Raw genomic sequence first — 14218 nt, forward strand, 5'->3', positions numbered from 1 at the left:
GGACCTGCTGCTGCTCCTGGAGCCACAGCATCACCCAGGGGGAGGAAGGAGAGCAGCTTGGGGGGTGGGGGGGGGGTTGGAGAGCGTTCCCCAAATGAACATAGCACCTGCTGGCCTCTGTCCAAGTGTGGGACCCGCAACCCTGCTCCCCACATTGGAGGAGCCCAGCCTCCCCTGGAAGGTGATTTTTCCTCTCTGGGAAAGGCTACCCCACAATTTGATCTGATGAAAAACATCACAGTTCCTTCCCCTGAAAGACTCAGAGGCCTATAAAGGCAGTTAAAAGTCATTTAAAAAGGTTTTTGGCTGGATGCAGTGGTTCAAGCCTATAATCCCAGCAATTTGGAAGCCCAAGGTGGGTGGATCACCAGAGGCCAGGAGTTTGAGACCAGCCTGACCAACATGGTAAAACCCTATCTCTACTAAAAATACAAAAATTAGCTGGGCATGTGGCTCTTGCCTGTAATCCCAGATACTCTGGAGGCTGAGGCAGGAGATTCACTTGAACTGGAAGGTGGAGGTTGCAGTGAGCCGAGATCGCACCATTGTACTCCGGCCTGGGCAACAAGAGCAAAACTCCTGTAAGAAGAGAGCTTCTTTTTGAGGTCGAAAATTACACTAAGGAAAGATATAGAGAGAAGGAAAGGCCTGGAGACAGAGGCAGAAAACAGAGTGGAATGAGGAGGGGACGAGGCCATACAACAGGGAGCGTGGGAGGAGGCAGAGGAGCTGGGGCGGCTGCACTTCCCGAGTGAGACACAGGAATCCCAGGCCACAGGTACACATTTTGGCCAGTGGGATGGATAAAGGAATCATCTTTGTTTATGAGCTATTTTGGGAATGTGTGTTCTCTTTCTCACAGCAGGCAGATACCCAGCAGCCTGCACAGGCCAGCACCTTATCCCTGGACACATCCCAGATGGATAAACTGGCAGAAAACCCTCAGAGCAGCCGGTGTCCCAGGTCCCCCATGGCTGCCACACCAGCCCTGCAGGAGGAGGAGACTGGCCAACTCTCAGCCCTGGGGGAGTGCAAATAACCCTGGCAAGGGACACACTTCTGGAAGGCGAAGTGCCCGTGTGAGGTCCCGGCCACCATGGTGCATGCCCAGGAGCTCACCGTGTAGTCCCTGCTGGCTGCAGCTCAGCACAGCCCGCAAGCCCAGCCTGCCTGCAGCTGCACTGTCTCCGGAATGGACTTTGGAATCGACGGCTTCCTCTCCCTCTCCTTCTTACCGTTCTGCTGCCAGACAGCCCCCAAAAGCTGGAGGCGGAAGCAAGAGAGCTATAAATAACTGCAGAATCGAGCCGGGCGCGGTGGCTCAAGCCTGTAATCCCAGCACTTTGGGAGGCCGAGGCGGGTGGATCACGAGGTCAAGAGATCGAGACCATCCTGGTCAACATGGTGAAACCCCGTCTCTACTAAAAATACAAAAAAATTAGCTGGGCATGGCGGCGCGTGCGTGTAATCCCAGCTACTCAGGAGGCTGAGGCAGGAGAATTGCCTGAACCCAGGAGGCAGAGGTTGCGGTGAGCCGAGATCGCGCCATTGCACTCCAGCCTGGGTAACAAGAGCGAAACTCCGTCTCAAAAAAAAAAAAAAAAAAAAATAACTGCAGAATCTACGGGGTGGGTGAGTGGACCCTGCGGCCCCAGAAGCCTAACTGAGCTCCTGCTCCCACAACCTGCCTGTCATCAGCGGCAGCTGCTCTGCCTCCAGGCGCAACCAAGCTGAAGTTAGAGAAAATTCTAGGGCTCTCCAAGACAGGCATCTCCAATACTGTCACACAGGAATGAATCACCTGGATTACATGAAGATGCCCTGGCTGCACCCCAGGCCCGAGACACCAGAATCTCTGCACTTGGCGTTTGGGCATCAGCATCTTGGAAGGCTTGCCAGGTGATTCTGGCATGAGGACAAGGTTGACACATGGCTTTGCAGGGAAGAACTAAGATTGCCATCAAGGTGTGATTTTCAGGACATCCACTCATCCAGCTTGTCCTGCTCAGATCACCGTCCATGTGCCTCTCTGGTCCACCATTCTGCCTCCATCCTCGCCCAAACCCTGGCTGCAGCAGGGGCTTCCTCTGTGGTTTTCTGCTCTGCTGGCCCTCTGTGACCATCCCCTCGCATCCTCACATCTGTCTTCCTAAAGGTAAATGGCAATATCTGACCACGTGCTCACCATGTGTTGAATGAATGAATAGATTTTTGTACCTGCTCTGGTGGGAAGATGCTCCCTGAGGTGCCGCCCCCACCCTGACCACCCCTGCAGGTCTGCCTGGTCTCCAGTTTCCAGATATCTCATTTCAGACCCATCCTGATGCCCACAGGGCTCTGTTTAGTGGTTGTGGCTTTAGCTCCCAGGGGTCTCTTGATGTTGTCTCCCTGGGGCTGCTGGCCTGGGGTTGTAGGAAGTGTCACTGTTGCCTCTTTCACAGCTGTCAACCTGGAGGTCAGTGGGGGGCTGTAACCCTTTTCCAGGGAGGATACTGCCCTCGCCACGATTCTAAAGGTGAAAGGCCGGCTTGTTCATCCCGATGCCGTTTGTAGCTCATGGGCCTGGCTGCGGACGAAGCCAGCTCCACTTGGCAAGCACAGCCCCTAGTTTGGGCCTGTGCAGGCTGCTGGGTGTCTGTGTGTGCTGTCCCTCTCTGTCCCCACTGTAGGAGGACACCTGCCCAAGGCCGGCTGGGCCTGCCGTCTGCTCTCCTCACACAGCTCCTTCCTCCTTGGGAGAGAGGAGGAGAGAGGAAGCTGGCTGGTCAGGTCCTGGGGAGAGATCCCACAGAGTGCTCCTGATCCCTGCGGCCCCGTCGCAGGATGTGTGGGGCCTGGCCGGCAGAAGGCACGGGCCTGCATCTCGGAGTCACAACGGGACCTCGCTGCTATAATCTCCCTTTTTTGGGGTGTAGGTAGCCAAAGAGAAGGAGGGGCCTGGTAGAAGCCCCTCCAATCCAGGGCAGCAGAAGATGGGAAGATGGGGTATCCCTAAGGGAATTTTATAGCAGCAGTTTCCTCCAGGAGAGGGGTGCCCCGAAGCAGGACTCTGAACTGGGTGCCCAGGTCACCCGTCTGCTGTGCTTCTGCCATCAGTCCTGGCGCAGCCCCAGGCCCCTCTGTCCGTGCCAGCCAGGGTCCATCTGGATGACACGTTTATCTCTGCATCCTGGAGGCCAGGAGTGCTCTTAGGCCTCGAGAGGAGGCCTCTCATCTGAGCCCATGTCTGTAGCGAGCATGGGGGTGGGGGAGCACCCACCGCGGCTGTTTCATCTCCATGTTGACGCAGTCACTGAGTACCTTACAACATACCGGGCATCGTGCCAGGCACTCGGCGAACCCAAGTGTTAAGGTCCAGCCCTCGTGCCGTGTGCTGTCTGTTGGGGAGACACATATTTAATACATCATCGCGTGACTCACCCTTAGTTACATCACAGATGTAATGAATACAGTGAAAAACAGACGCTATGAGACAGAATACTTGGGGAGGGTCCCACCTGCTCTGGGGGCTCGGGGGCTGCTCTAGTGAGCACCCACTCCTTTGAACGTGAGATGCTGGAGCTGGGCCCTCTCTGGCTTCAGCCACACTCATCCAAAAGCTAGGGGTGTCTGGCCTCACTTCTCCCTGGTGGGAAATTGCGTCCATCTCCCGAGGCCTGGGCTGGGACCCTTTTCTGCTGTGGAGCTGCCCTTGCTGTTCCGTTCCACACAACTGCAGCCCTTTCAACTCCAGGAGGCTACTTTGAACCCCATTTTTACATTGCCTGTGCTGTGTCCTAGTACTGTCAGATGCTTTCTGCAGATGTGGGGTGAACTCCCCGAGGAAGGGGCTCCCCGTTGGAGGCTGTCAGCGCCTCGGGGTTTATCCAGTCACTCACCACTCACGCACTGAGTTCCTGCTCTGCACCAGCCCAGCAGGGGGTGCCCAGGACTACCGAGGTGAGCCTGTGGGAGGAAATGAGAAGGCAGGCGGGGAAGGCTGGGGAGCTGCGGTCTCAGCCCGGGGCCTCAGCGGCTGCGCCCTCCACAGCGGAGGGTCTGCCCCAGAGCCTGGCATCTGTACCACAGTTTCCTGTGCTCGCGTGCTAGTGTGGGTCGAGCACGTTCAGATGGCACACTCATACTTTACTCAGCTCTGTCGGGATCCCCGGATCTGCACGAAACTGTCAGTCCTGACTTGCGAAAAGCAGGCTAGGGGGTTGGAGCCTCAGTATCTCAAAGCCAGACCTCCTGGGGCAGCCGGGGCTGGCTCCTGGGGCCTCCTGGGCTCACCTTGCTGCCCCGTCTCAGCCTCTGCCCTTCCGCCCACACCTTGAGGTGCCAGACGAGGTTACTAGAGGCAGGAGTGGCACAGAGACAATCCGAAACCCCACGGACGCTTACTTGGTAGCACAGCCTCCTCCGAAAGTTTCTGTAAGCAAGGACCCTGGCGAGTTTCACCACCGACCCCAAGGCTTGTGAGCAAGCCCTGGGCTGGACTCCAGACTGCGCAGTGTGGGAGAATCTCAGAGAACTCCCCAGGGTGACACTCAGTCCGAGAAGGAGTTGTTGCCCTGCCTGTATGTTGCAGGAGGGAAGCTGGGCTGTCAGCGGAGACGCCCCTGGTGGGGGGACGTGTCCATGTGGGCTTTTCTTTTCAGGTATCTGCAAAGCTGGGCCTGGGAGCTAGGGCAGCAACATGATTTATCAACACAGTAAATAAGATTTCTGCCTAGAGCCAGACCACCCTGAACATAGCCCATCTCAGCAGATCTCAGAAGCTCAGCAGGGTCTGGCCTGGTTAGTACTTGGATGGGAGATTGAGACTGCCAGGTGCTGTAGGCTTAAGAGAAAATTCCAGTTTCTCCCCACGTGGCAGGAAAAGCCATGGGAAACGCATCTCCTGAACACTGAATACAGGAGGGAGGGTTCATTACAGCTGGGAGCAATGATTTGTTCAAATTCAGCTCATCTAATGAAGGATGGTTCTGCCTTTATATGGGCTTATACTTTAGATATTACATGTGGAAGTATCTTAGGTTTATAGCTTTAGAAATCACATATGAAAAGGATCTCGGTTTACAGCTTCAGGAATCACATATGAAAGGGTTCCAGTTTACAGTTTTAGGACTCACATGTGAAAAGGTCTCTGTTTACAGTTTCAGGAATCACATATGAAAGGGTTCCGGTTTACAGTTTTAGGACTCACATGTGAAAAGGTTTCTGGTTTGATCTTGTTTTAAGTAAAAATTGTGTCTTTCAGGCGCCAGCTGGCCTGCTCTTCTTTTGAGACCCACAGTAGATGACAGAGGGGGAGGGAATCCCAGATGCCTGGGTCTCCTTCCTCACCTGCTCTTACCCCCTGCTCTTCACTGCCTGTCCATTGCCTAAGGACCCATTCAGAGGTCTGGAAACCTTTGAATGAATCTCAGCCTCTCCCTTGCTTGTTCCTAAGGAGGGCTGGGTGTTAGCCAGCCAGGTCTGGGGTGCAGAAACTGTTGAGAGGATGAAGACAGTCAGGGTGGGTGGTGACAGAAAGGGAAAAAGGTTCCTACTTCTTGGATCAGCTTCTGAGCCCTCTTTTGTTTCAAAGAATTCTGGTAATGGATAAATAGGGAGAAAACTTTTCAGTCCGTGTAAAATGCTGATAGAGCACAGACAGAGGATGAAATTAGGAAAGACTGAAAAAGTGAAAGTGATGTGAATGTTTGCCGTTTCAAGTGAAAGGCTACCAAGTTTTGGAAGAACAAGAAAATAAATGAAAGATAATTTTAAGAGGTGTTGCTCTGGTTTTTAAATTGAATTCCCTTTAGCATTCTTCTGGACACTTGAGTGAAAATTGAAACTAGCCATTGATGTCTTTTGTTTTAGGTTTGTGCTGCTTTGACTGTGACTCTCTGTATAGCCTGAACCACATGAAGCCCCAATTTGTGTTTGGGTTACACACACACAGGTGGGGGCACACATGCTATGGAAATGCATCTCAGAAGAGTACTTTTAAGGGGACAACTGAAATGATTCATTGCACCATGGAAATGTGTTCTTTCATCTGTTAAGTAGCCATGTTTATTTCACTGAGGGATTAAGATCCAGTTTTATTCTGTGTGCTGACTCCTTCATTCCCTCCTTGGCAAAGCATTTGACTTCAGCTGGTAAAGATGTCACACCCAAGCTAAAGAAATACGTTTCCTCTTGGCTTTAAATTTCACAATGAACCCTGCCACACAAATCGTAAAAGAAGATGCCTTTCTCATTTACTGCAGGCAGCCCGGAAGTGCATGCAGCCCTCTCAAACGGAAGCTGCTTCCCAGGGACCACGTCAGCTCTGGGTGAAACCAGTGCAGAAGAAGCATTGCTGAACTTCCTGGAATCTGTGGACAGAACACCTGCTGGGGCAGCTGGGAGCTGAAGTACCAAGAACATTAAAACCGTGTGACAAGATGGATGAGAATCTCTTGCTCCCATTTTGTGCCTAATTACCCAGAGGAAAGTACAACAATGGGTACTGTAAATTGTCCTTGGAAAACAATCCTGGGAGTGGTTCTGCCTTTCTCTGTCCTCAGACAAGCCTCCCCACCCACCCTGCCCCCAGGCTGGTTCCCCCAGCCTCCTTCTAAGCAACCCTTCAAGTGTGCTCCATCCTGCTCCACACCCTCCATGCCCCCCATCCCGACTTCCTCTGCATTTCCCCTCCCTAAACGAGGCCTCACCCCCTTCCTGTTTTCCGGGTCACTAAAGACTTCAACTCAGGGAAGGGAAATGTTATGTTGAGCCCTTTCCTTTGTCCTCACCTTCACTATTTGGCTTAGCTGTAGATCTGATGATACATGAGGGGAAGAACTGCTTTGAGTGCTTGAAAAATGGGGTACAAGGAACCAGTGAGTGACTCTGGTGCTGGTTGCTGGGCAGCCCACCAGGTACTGGGACCCTTGTCTTCAAGTCCAGCTTGCACAGGTGGCAGAAATGATTCCCCAAGGCAAAGTACCAGAGGAAAAGCCACGTGCAAACACAAGATTTGGTCATTGATAAGGAGACAACAGCGTAATAGCTTCTAGCTTTCAAAATAAAAATAAGTCTCTGTGAAAAAATAACGTGTGATTCCTATTTTTAAGTTACAATTTTTTCAAACACAAATATGGCCAAAAGCAAATGCTGGACACCCATGCAATGCACTTGTCTGAAATTTTTGGATGCCACATTTATGTACTTGAGCCAAATATTGGCATCAGCACAATGTATGTTTTCTAAAATGGCTTCTACGTCTTTTAGAGGATTACAATACCTGATGTCTTACCCCTAGAGACACAGCTGGGGGTAGCAATCAGAGGATTGTTGTACTGGAGTGAGCATAGAAAGTCAACACCAAGACAAAAGTATGCCAAATTGCAGGGTCTTTATTACCGGCGGCCACGGAGGACTTGCTTCTCTCCAACCTGTGGCCCCGAATGGAGGGTGTGAAGACCTTTTATAACTGTAAAACCACCTTGGGAGTGAGGGTGAGGGGCAGGGGTGGGGGTGAGGGGCTTCAGAGATTCTGAGGGCTAGTTGATTCTGTAAATCACCTCCTGGGCAGAGATGAGGGTGAGGGACTCTGGACATTCCAGTGGATTCCTGGGTGAAGATGCGGGTGAAGGGCTCCGGATATTCTGAGGACCAGGGGACTTTTGACATTCTGATTGTTACTTAAGTGGTTCACAAAAGTCAAGGTAAGCCTTAGTTTACACATTGTCTGTGTAGTGATGGCAATTACATATCTTAATTACTTATTACAAATTGCAGGGGTCAAGATGGCGTGGGTTTGGACTGTTTGCCTGTCACATTAGGGTTACAGAGAGCAATTTCAACAGAAAGCTGAGGTATGGTTGAAGTATGCAGTTTTATGGGGCTTTTACCATGTCACAGATGACTCTGGCCCAGTGGCTTGATGCCCTCCATTGGCGACGCATGGAAGGTGAACTCTGCATGGCTGGGTCAGAGGTGTTCAAAAGGCACATGGGGGCACTTGGTCATTTTCCTACTGCTCTTTTGACCTGAGTTTTCTTCCTCAGCATGAAGTGGGTTGGAAGAAGCTTCTAAGGGCAAGATGAGGCCATCTAGGACTCTTCCTTCCTGAACCTCTTTGGATCAGCACAACTGCCTTCCCACCCTCTCCCCCCAGCAAATATTTTGGCATATTCTTTCTTTCTTTCTTTTCTTTCCTTCTTTCTTTCTTTTCTTTCTTTCTTTCTTTCTTTCTTTCTTTCTTTCTTTCTTTCTTTCTTTCTTTCTTTCTTTCTTTCTTTCTTTCTTTTTCCTTCTCTCTCTCTCTCTCTCTTCTTTCTTTCTTTCTTTTCTTTTTTTGAGACGGAGTTTTGCTCTTGTTACCCAGGCTGGAGTGCAATGGCGTGATCTTGGCTCACTGCAACCTCTGCCTCCTGGGTTCAGGCAATTCTCCTGCCTCAGCCTCCTGAGTAGCTGAGATTACAGGCACGCGCCACCATGCCCAGCTGATTTTTAGTAGAGATGGGGATTTCACCATGTTGACCAGGATGGTCTTGATCTCTTGACCTCGTGATCCACCCACCTCGGCCTCCCAAAGTGCTGGGATTACAGGCTTGAGCCACCGCGCCCGGCCCTGGCATATTCTTAAAACAGAAGATGCTCCTGGGTCAGTGGAGGTGCGAGTCAGCAGAGTAGAAGGCGCTTTTCTGGACATCGGCTGTTGTTTCTTTAATGTGAATAACAAAAGATACACAATGCAAAGCACTTTGCTTTCTCTGAATCTCATTTAATAGGAGGAAGTTGAGAGTTAATCTCCCCATTTTGTTGAGATCCAGGCTTAGAGAAGGGAAATGACTTGCTCAAATTAACACTCATTTAGCAAATATTATGGATTATCTACTGAGTACCCAGCACTGGTTTCAGCCATGGGTTTACGCAGATGGAAAGCAGAGGGGTCCCTTGTCCTCCTGGCACCTACAGGCTACCCCCAGGGTGCCTGAGAATGGGAAGATGTGAGCAGCTAATCACAGAGTGGAAATGGAAGCAAAAACAGCATTTCTCTGGGCGTCATGTTTGAGAAGAACTGAGTTGCCCTTCAGGTACCTGCTGCTTCATCTGGATGCATATTGGAGTGAAAGATCCACTCTCCAGCCCTGGAGGGGCTCAGTGCTGTGAGTTAAACCTGGCCCAGCTCACCGTGTTGAACAGAATTGCCTTACGTGATTAGCAGTCTTCAGAGAATCAAAGACAGTGAAATCGGCTCAGCTCAATGAGCTGAGGGAAAGTTGTCCAACCCTTGGAAGACTCAGAAGACACTAGGGAAATTTACAGGGCTTTGGAGAAAATTAAGTTATGTCTATGAAACTGTTTTTAAAGAAAGGATTAAAACCTTCTTTCAATGCAATTTATGTGTTCCTATTTTCTAAAAAGACTCAAGACAAATTATAATAAAAGAAGTAGAGAAATTAGGATGCGTAAAGAATAAGATTGAAAATACACATCATGCCCTGAAGGAGAAGAAAGACAAAGTCATAAAATAAAATAGACTTTAATGACAGCTGTTCACTCAAGTATGTAGTTCACATCGGAGCTCCCCGGCAGCCATGGGAAAAGGTGGAGTGCCATGAGTTACATGACTTCTGTTCGAGGCTGTAAAGACCTTCACTTCCCTTTGCTTCAGATGCCAGAGGGTGTCCCTGTCTGCAGAGCATCTCTGTACAACGAAATGAAAACAGACATGGTCGTCAGTAGCTTTTGATTTAGCTAGAAATAATGTCATGCGGTCATGTATCCCAACCCAGTATTATTTTTAAGAGCCTTGAATTCCAGTGATTTCTGGGCCTGAGGCCTGCTAACATGTTTTGGCTGATAGACTATGCAGAGATGCAGAGGGACTGTTTTTGGGCACTGTGGTCACGGTGACCTGGCTGTGGTCCATGGGGCCACACGTGAGGGTCTTTACAGTCGGGGGAATCCACTGTGGGCAGAGTTCTGAAACGTGGTCTTCATAGACCTGCGGGAACACCCTCCGGGCTCCTCCGGCTCCCCTGTGCTGCGATGTCTTCGGCTGCCCTCTCTTTCTGGGATGATTCTGCCACCCCGCTGCGCTGTGCATGCTCATGTCACCCTAAGCACCTCCCTGCTGCCCAAGCACCACCCAGCTCCAGGCATTCCTGTCATCGTAGCTGGGATCCTGGCCTGTGTTCCCCTCAGCTGGGGGACCCGGGACAAATGCTCAGAAAGGGAAAAAACGAAGAGGTTGTATTAAACGGCTGTCGAAGTTTCCTTGCTGCTCCTGCCCCTGTTAGGATCAGTGACTCCTGACGGGTGGAGAACCACCTCTCTGAAAGGTTTTCGTTTCAACAAGGATGCTTGCTGAGGCTCTGTCATGGTCCAGTGGTGGGACTGAGACTTTTGCATGTTCATTGAACCCTGGCCAATGACTGTTTGGCGATGGCCTCGCTGATGACACAAGGACCCTGTTTGGTTGCTCCTAACAACCGGAAAACCACAGAGTGTGAGTCATCTCCAGCGCACTATGACTTCTGCCAGGCTCAGCCTGAGTCAAGTGACATGCAGTCAGGGGACAAGCTGCGGCCAGGGGACAGGGAAATGACCCAGATGACCCCACTGTGCCCCTCGCCCCTCGGCCCAGAGTGCCCAAGTGAATGCTCTCCATGATGTCTGATGAAGTCTTTGTGGTACTGAGGGCAGAGCAGACACTCTTGGGAGCGATCCCAGGCCCTTAAACGGGAGAGCTCCTTGGAGGAGCCCTCACTCGAGTGGGGACGTTGCGGGCGAGGTCTTGGCCATGCAGTGTCTGACGGGAAAGTGCAAATTAAAGAGCTCTGCCTGCCTAAGGCTGTGAGGTCTGAAGGCCACAGATGTTACTTTTCTTTCTTTCTTTTTTCTCTCTTTTTTTGTTTCTGTCTTCTTCCCTTCCTTCCCGTCCCTTTCCTTCTCTCCCTCCCACCCTCCCTCGCTCCTTCCTTCTTCTTCTTTCTTTCTTTCTCTCTCCTTCCTTCCTTTTCCTTCCTTCCTTCCTTCCTTTTTCTTCTTTCTTTTTTCTTTCTTTCTCTGTCTCTCTTTCTTTTTCAGAACCAGGCTGGAGTGCGGTGGCACAGTCATAGCTCGCTGTAACCTGGAAGTCCTGAGCTCAAGCAATGTTTTGGCCTGCCCTGCTGAAGTGCAAGGTTACAAACACGAGCCATGGTGTCTGGCTATGACCTTCTTTCATGGAAACACATTCCCAATCATTGCTGTGAAATGGGCGGCAGTGTGGAAAGGGCGGGCTGCCTGCTAACCTCCCTGCTGGGTGTGAAAAGCATAGAGGACCGAGTGTCTGAGGAGAAACCCTGTTCTAGGTGCCACCAGTGGACTTGTTTTCCCAACGTCATTGTCTTGCAGCCTCTGGGAGTTTGGAAGGACCTTGCTGGAGCCGAGGCGAGAGGCAATGGGACTGGCACAATGGGAGGATTTCTGCTTTTCATTTCAATGCAGCAATCTTGTCCTGATATAACACCCGCTTCTCCTTGGGTCTCTTAATTCCTGTCCATACCTGTGACAGTTCAAGGGAGGAGTACACTTTCAAGTCCAGAGGTTTAAATGGGACGACCTCTGTTAGAGACTCAATTCTGTCTCCCCTAAAGATCCTCAGTTGAAGCCTTGACTCCTGGTACTCAGAATGGGACTGTATTGTAGATAGGGCCTTTAGAGGGCTGATCAAGGTAAAATGAGGTCACTGGCTGGGTCCTAATCCAATCTGACTTGTATCTTAATAAGAAGAGGAGATTGACATCCAGACACACAGGAAGGGCCCCGTGAGGACACAGAGTGAAGACAGACAGGGCAAGCCGAGGAGGGAGGCCTCCAAAGAAGCCCACCTTGCTGGGACCTGGATTTCGGATCTCCAGCCTCCAGAACGGTGAGGAAACCACAGCCCGTTGTTGAAGCTGCGCAGTCTACGCGCAGCCCGTGGGGGAAGAGTGGATGTGGGTGCGTGGCCTGCACTGGGGTTCCAGCCTCTCAGGGCAGGGGCTGAGCGTGGGGGAGCTGTCCTCCGACAGTGAAGTTGTTTCTCAGTAACAGGGGCTTTTCCTCTGCTGGGAAGGGGTGCATGTCAGCCTGCTGTTTCTGAAGAACTCTCCTTTGATCTTGCAGTGCCAGGCTCTGTCTGACTGGCTCTGAGAGGATTTGCTCCTGTCCTTTGTCAGAACCGGGGGAAGAAGGGCAGTTCAGAGCCGACGTCAACCCTGATTCACCTGGAGCACTGGGACCTTCGCAGATTTCTGCCTGATACCCACTGGGAGTGGATAGGCGCGGGCATGGGGTGGGGCTCTGCCTGCTCTCCTCACACGGTGATGGAGAAGGAAGGCACTCTGCGAATGTCTCAGCTGCTCCTAAAAGACCATTTTAACCCCCTTAACACTGAAAATGCTTTGCAACATTCACATTGAAGGTAATGGTGCACAGGGCAGCAACAGGTAACATGTTTTCACTTTAAAGGAAAAAAGAGACACAACTTCTAAAAGGTGTGTTCATCATGGCATTTTCATGCATTTATCCCTGAAAAATTTAATAGCATTCTAATTCTGACATAACCTTCAAGATGATCACAACAGACATTTTTCATCTATGGGGAAATGAAAATTGGAACAGAATCTAGAAAAGCAGTACAGCTGACTGCCCGTGATTCTTCTTCTGTCGCTTTGAGGTTGGGATGCCACCTTTGGAGACACCTTGAGAGGGACTGTGGCAGTGTGGTGGGCCTGGGGAAGCCTCCTCCCACCTCTCAGAGCCAGTCAGCTCCAGAGCACATCGTCTTTCTAACCGGACTTCCAAAAATAAATCGCAGACAATGTCCCAAGGCTCTGAGTTTAGTTCTAAGCACATGTCCATTTTACTTTTCTTCCCCAAAATAATAATTTAGCATTCACTGAAGATTGCTTATATATGTACCAAAGGCTTACATTTTATTCTCAATTGAAAACAGAAATTAACTCAGCCATTACTTAAGTGGGACATGATTAATGTTTATTAGCTACACGTTACTGTCCCCCAAAGCTCGACGCTGATGCCTTGAGTCAGCTCACAGCTCACAATGTCCTGTGCTTGGAGAGCATGGATGGAGCTGGCTCAGTGGGCTCTTCCTCCATCATGCAGCCCTGTCCGTGGGGAGGCGCAGCCGTCTGGGTGAGCCTGTGACGCAGAGCGGTGCTTCTGAGCAAGAGTTGCTATTTTTAGCTGGTCTTAGCACATCAGGCTGGAGAGTGACCCGGCGCCCTTCAGAGAGGAGAACGACATCAGTGAGTGACACAGTGCAGCTGCAGGCGAGAAATACAGGGTGTCCCTGATGCCGGTGCTTCCTGTAGGAGGAGTTGCTGGTTTGGTGACATTTGACACTAAGGAGATATTTTCCAAAGATAAAACCCTGGCCGGGATTTTCAAGAACGTAATAAAACTGTAGTAAGATTGTTTAGTGGTCAAGATGAAGAATGGTCTTTTCCTAGTATTTTTAAGGTTCCTCAGAACGAGTGGGCCCCTGATAACACCGCCCGCCTCCTGCTGCCTGTGCAGGGTCATCAGCGCCTTCTTCGATGGAAACTTGGGTGTTGCTGTGGAACTGAAATGCTGTGAACACGGAATCCAGCGAAGGCTTTTGGTATGCATGCCGTCCAGTCGCCCCACACCGTGTGAATCGGGGCGGGCCTGTGACCCACACGCTGCGGTGGAAGGGAGCTGGGCCTGGCTGCCGCCTACAAACAGCTCGAGCTCCTGTTTGTGCTCTGGGAGTGCTGAGCTGCCATGTGATTAAAAAGCCCACGTGGAGGGGCAGAGACCCTGAGATGATGCCTAGAGTCCAGCCTCCTGGCCGTTCCCCAAAGCCCTGGGCCTCTGAGTGAGCCGTCCTGGGTGCCCCACCCCAGGCGAACCCCCAGTGATGATGCCACACAGTCCCGTCAAGCACAGCAGAAGGACCCCACACTCAAGCCACGGTAGTGAGGAAGAATAAACTGCTGTTTTAAGCCACTGAGTTTTGAGGTGGCTTCTTTTACAGCAAGAGATCGTGGAAGCTATTACAGATGAAACAGAAAGTCAAGCCTAAGGCCAAGCCGAGCATCATGGCCAGTGCAATCAGCCCAACTATCCTGCCTGTTCATGCTGGCTTAGGCCACGTGACAGTTCCAACCCCGGCAAGGGGAGGGTGAGTTTCTGGGTCAAAGAGAAGGTGAGGTCAGGTCAGCAGGGGTCTGGGCAG

The sequence above is a fragment of the Saimiri boliviensis genome, chromosome 9 (assembly GCF_048565385.1).
Source record: "Saimiri boliviensis isolate mSaiBol1 chromosome 9, mSaiBol1.pri, whole genome shotgun sequence".
Classification (NCBI taxonomy): domain Eukaryota; kingdom Metazoa; phylum Chordata; class Mammalia; order Primates; family Cebidae; genus Saimiri; species Saimiri boliviensis.